Source organism: Paramormyrops kingsleyae, chromosome 10 (assembly GCF_048594095.1).
Source record: "Paramormyrops kingsleyae isolate MSU_618 chromosome 10, PKINGS_0.4, whole genome shotgun sequence".
NCBI classification, from domain to species: domain Eukaryota; kingdom Metazoa; phylum Chordata; class Actinopteri; order Osteoglossiformes; family Mormyridae; genus Paramormyrops; species Paramormyrops kingsleyae.
This window is the reverse complement of record NC_132806.1, coordinates 34,262,278-34,268,277: the sequence shown is the minus strand read 5'-3', so window position 1 is coordinate 34,268,277 and position 6,000 is coordinate 34,262,278.

Below are 6,000 nucleotides of genomic sequence, written 5' to 3'. Positions count from 1 at the left end.
CCGCGCTCCTCAGAAGTTCCCTTTCCGACAGAAACCATCTTACTCTAGGCTGCATTTTCTCTGGTACAACAGCAGGAATTTGCAGTGGGTCTCTGTCCTGCAGAATCCAGCACAGCATCACAGCCTCGAAAGCGGCACCAGGGGGTTAAAAAAGCACTATGGCGGCGTGTGAGTATTTACTCTAATTGCAGGCAGTAATTTGCTGTGAGTGTGGCTAATGAGCAGGCCTGAGCTATCTAATGGATGTCATAAACAGCATTTAGCTAGTTAGATTTTACAGGTGCGGCGTGCGACTGAACGGCCCGTGAGCCCTTTCTGATAGCCCTATGCACGTGGGGGAGGGGGGTGGGTGCTGGGGGGTGGGGGGGGTGCTGTTTCAGCCCGCACTCCCGATTCCCGCCGCCAATCTCCCCGGAATGGCTGAGAGGTATCTGCGCGATGATAAATGCGGCTCCATTAACGGGGATCACCGCGTTCTGTCAGCTGTTTATCTTGCCGGTGCAATTATTCACCCAAATTAAGTCATTCATACCCTGGCGATTAAAAACGCCGCAGAGTCGTTGTGAGGCGTGACACGAGCGATCATGTGACACAGAGGCGTCTTTCCTCTGTGTGACAAATGCATGTTCAAGGGACTGGAGGTGGTCACTTGATGTGTGGAACCTGGGGACCCTTTCAGACCTTGAAACGAAAACGGCTTTAGGTGATGTGTATAGCGGTAGAACAGGAGGGTGTGTTTGTGTCCGGGGGCGGGGCTAAGACAGGTGACAGCCTCACTGATGATGCACATGAACAGATGCCTGCTTGGTCTCCCAGGCGAGACCACATGATCCCGCCCTAAAGCCTCTGGCTCCAGCCCCCCATCCTTGAATAACAGTGACTATAATGTTTTCTTTATCTTCCTGTATCTACCTGTAGGCTCATTTCAACAATATCAGCTGTCTTCTCAGGATTACATTTATAATTTTTAAGTTTATATATCAGAAACCCAATCATCTGCTGATCTAGTTAGACTCAGTGCGGACGGAGCCACCAGACACCCTGAAATTGACCGTTCTTCGACTATTCGCTGGACAGACACCATTTTTCTCTTTCCAAAAACTCCGACCAGATGCTGGTGGCTCTGCTCCAGTTCCCAGCTCCACCTTACCAGGAGTAAACATCAGGGACGAGTGCATTTCTAATAAGCAATGGCATTGGGAGCAGGCCGACAGACCTGCCCCTCATTGCTGAGGAATGGGGTCATGCAGCGCCCCTCTTTTGGCTGACGTCTCGGGTGCCGTGGTGACGGGAAGCTTTGATTGATGTTCCATGGTAACGCTGTGCGTTCCATGTTTATGTCTATTAATTGTGTTTCTTAAGCATCATTAAGTGCCATTAAAATATAATGGGAGACATGCCAAGTCACGAGATAAGCTAATTGGTAAGTAATGTTGTGTATCAGTGATAGAAAATGGAAGATTTGCAATTTAATGAGACAGCTCGGTGTTTAAATGCTGAATATGTGAAACACAAATGGGTGCCAAGCGTAAGTGAGAGGTGGCTAGCGAAGAGCACAGCTCCCGTCCTCCAGAGCTCCTGTCCTCTACGGCTCCCGTCCTCCAGAGCTCCTGTCCTCTACGGCTCCCGTCCTCCAGAGCTCCCGTCCTCCACGGCCCCCGTCCTCCACGGCTCCCGTCCTCCAGGGCCCCTGTCCTCCAGGGCTCCCGTCCTCCACGGCCCCCGTCCTCCAGGGCTCCCATCCTCCACGGCCCCCGTCCTCCAGAGCTCCCATCCTCCAGGGCTCCCGTCCTCCAGGGCTCCCGTCCTCCACGGTTCCCGTCCTCCACGGTTCCCATCCTCCACGGTTCCCGTCTTCCACGGCCCCCGTCCTCCACGGCCCCCGTCCTCCAGGGCCCCCGTCCTCCAGAGCTCCCGTCCTCCAGGGCTCCCGTCCTCGCCTCTTTCCTGGCCGGTCTTAGCGTGTCAGATCCATACAGCCTCACCGCGATGCCCAAACAGCGGTCGGGTGACGAGACACAGCCGCCGCGGAGGGACGGAGCACCAGCAGATGGACAGATCAGGTGAGATGGAGGGACCTGCTGGAAGATCAGGGACGGGGAAGCCTGGGGCCCAGGAGCCAGCTGATGGCCGTGGGGGTTTGCCCCGGTCTGGAAACGGCCCTCGTTAAGCTCCTCTGTGCTCTTTGGACGCACTCTGGGGTATGCGGGGAGCCTGTCACATGACATGCGGCTGCACACGGCTTGACAGCTGTTAGCGGTTATGACATCAGTCACGTAACAGGAAGCTGGGACTGTTTAGACACAGAGGCACGATTCTGACATCCGTCATCATTTTCAAACCCACCATCTTCTTCTTAGTATTACTGCTGTTATTAATAGCTTTGTTTCTCATTTAATCAGCGTATCTCTGACTGGCTTTATCTGTAACCAGATGTAAGACCCCCTCACACAAAGTTTCCCTGACGTGAATGTGTGCGTTAACACAGTGGCAGCGTGTGGCAGACGGCAAGCTGACCTTCCACGTTCCCCGATCAAAGATAACGAGCGTAACAAGCCCCCCCCCCCCCCCTCAGAGCGAGACCTGCAGGATGCTGAAGCAGCGGAAACGTGGGGCAGTCGGCCGAGGGGAGGTGGAGACGGCGTCGGGGGGGGGCAGCCACCCCACGGCCCCCAAGACCTCAAATCGCCTGGCATGACCGCCAGCGATTAAAGCAGCGCTGATGGCGACACCTGAACATGCAGATGCCCGGGCCAGCCCACCCCCCCCCCGGTCCACAGCCCTCCTTATACTGGGGCTCCTGGTTACGCTGTCTACACCACGTAAGCTCTGTCATTTTAATGTCATATGTGTCACTCGTGTCTCATTCTTAGTGGTTGGTCCTGCCCCCCCACCCCCAGGACCCTGAAAAAGGCTTGCTAGCAGTTCCAGGCTCCTGCACCTCCTGTCAAGAACCACAAGCAGAAGTATGAGTTTGCCGTAACCCCCCTGCCCATCCTTCCTCCAATTCAGTGACTCATGCCAACAGTCTTCGCTGCCACCGCCCCCCAGCCCCAAACCCCTCCCAGGTTGGCTGGGATACTGGCGGGCCGCCGTCCCAGTCCCGCTGAGCTGGAGGGTTTGTGAAAGCCTCCTGTTTACAGGCCCCGTTGCCCACTAAAACCAGTTACAGATTTCCATTAATTTCTGCTTGTTGCTGTTGTACCCAGGCCAATGAAACAGTGTGTGACCACTGCATGGCCCCGTCCACTTTAGCGTGGCAGTGCCAAGGCAGCGTTAACCCTCTGCTCCGGCGAGGCCGGCACCACATAACTCTCCCTAATGCATCGTCCCGCTCGCGCGTCCTGACAGCTCCCCGCGCGCTCTGCTGCTATTCATTACCGCTAATTTGACGTGTTTACGGGCCTTCTTCCTTATATTAGATACTTAAGGGAATCGATGGGGCTTAAATCGAAACACCTGCGGCCACAAGCAGTGTCAATACAGAGACGGGTACTTATCCTCAAGGACCAGGCAAGTTATGTCGGGTGGAAACACTCCTAATTTATATATATTCCAATTATCTTTGAGTGTTTGTGTGGCTAATGGATGGTCTTGGACAGCTAATCCTTCTTTGCTTGGGGGGGGGAGGGGCTCCACGTCTGCTGTAATATATACGCAGAGATGTCTCTATCAGGCTGGAAGGATGGATGCGAGTAACGGCACCTTCCCAGCCACGGTGTCTCCCATAAATAGGAAGTGAGGGGAGCGAAGGAGCGTCAGGCTCAGATCTGCACAGGAACATGGACGCCTCGCGGGGACCCCGGCTCCGCCTGCGCAGCGTTCGCATCCTCTTTGGGTTTCCACCGGCCACACGGAGAGAGCGCTGTTCACCTGGATCCGAGACACCATCAGGAGCATATCTGTGAGGAGGAGGAAGGGTGAACCAGCCCCCCCAGCACGTAAGCACCAAACCCCCCCACAGTCACCGTCACACTGATTGGCTGCTCTCTTATTTTGTTTATACTCTTGCTCCAACAATATGGATGTATTTAACCCATCAAAGGCGCGCAGACAGACCTCTTTTTAACTGGCACAGGACGAAAAAGTAACGGGGAGGAAGAGATGGAAAGAAAAAGAAAAAGACAGGAGTTGAACAGGAGATCGATAGAGTGACAGACAGCATATGTTAGACAGGAGCGGATTATCTTTCCAGAGTGAGGGATGGTGTAAGGAGAGATATCACAACAAAATATGGATTTGGCGAGCCATCGAGACAGACCATGAGAGATGCCAGGCCGGAGAGGATCAGATCGGCGTCACACAGGGTGAACACACACACTCACACGCACCCTGAAAATTCACTATGATTTCCTATGGTTTTTATGCAGTAACCATAGTTTTACTATGGTACCTCGTGGTACTTTGGTACTACACATAGTGCTATCATGGTTTGGAAAGACCATGGTAAAACAAAAACCATGGTAAAGACCATGGTAAAACAAAGACCATGGTTTATGACCAAGATTATACTAGGGTTTAACTGTAGCGAAACCATGATAAAACCATAGTTATGGTTTCCATAGTTAAACAAAAAAAACCATGAAAAACAGCAAACCATTGTAAACCATGGTTATTTAATCATAGTAAAACCATGGTTAATTTTCGTAAGGGACACACTCACAAACACATACACACACAAACTCACACATACACTCACACACACCCAGACAAACACACACACACAAACACACTCACACACACACATAAAGAAAGGTTTTGATTTAGGTGTCCCTGATATAAAGGTAAATATCCACCACATTCTGCACCTTGGCAGGTAATGACCCATCCCAATGGTACAGGGTAAAACAATCATGAGAGCACCCTAGCAAGATCAATGACAACATATTGCTCACATTCTTAATCATAAATGCAAATGTTTTCCACTTCAGGAGAACAGTGTGTTTGTTGTGAAGAGGAATGCATGCTTCCAAGGCTCAGGATGTGAGGTACGTTTAATACCTGGGGAGACAGATAGGGAAAAGGGATGTTGTTTCTGGCAGAGAGGTTGCTAGGGATGGGGGGGTGGGGGGGTGTATTGTTTGTATGATGGGGTTTTGGCCTTTGACCCACTAAAGTGTAAGCAGAGGCAGGTTTGATAAATGCCCTGGACTGCAGGATGTGACAGCTCACCATCGTCATGGATACTTCCCCGTGTCTCCATCTTGCCTTGGTAGGGGTAAGCAATGTTTACCAAGTAGAGACTGAATCACACATTCCTGATGCAGCACAACATTACGACACCAACCTCATGGGACCAGCAGTAGAATACTGTCCACCCAAAAACCTCAAAGGACCGACTTTAAGGCACCAGCCACAGGGGATGATAGTACAGGAGCAAAAATCTCACAGGACCAATATTATGGAACCAGCCTCACAGGAATGGAGTAATGGACCAAAAATCTCACAGGACCAATGTTATGGAACCAGCCTCACAGGAATGGAGTAATGGACCAAAAATCTCACAGGACCAATGTTATGGAACCAGCCTCACAGGAATGGAGTAATGGACCAAAAATCTCACAGGACCATCGTTATGGAACCAGCCTCACAGGAATGGAGTAATGGACCAAAAATCTCACAGGACCATCGTTATGGAACCAGTCTCACAGGACTGGAGTACAGGACCAAAAACCAGACAGGACCAAAATTTTGCAACCAGCCTCACAAGATCAGAAGTACAGGTCCAGAAATCTCACAAGACCAACGTTATAGAACCAGCCCCACTGGACTATAGTACAGGACGAAAAACCTGACAGTACTAACTTTATGGAACCAATCATACAGAACTAGGGTACAGGATCCAAAATCTTGCAAGAGCAAAAGTATGGGTCTAACCTCATGTGTCTAACTTTATGGAACCAATCTCAACACCTGAAGCCTGACATTACAGGTCTGGTGGTTCACCATCATGTTGCAGGCTGATCCTCTCAGATTTCCAGGGTCCCTTTTCTTGAACCA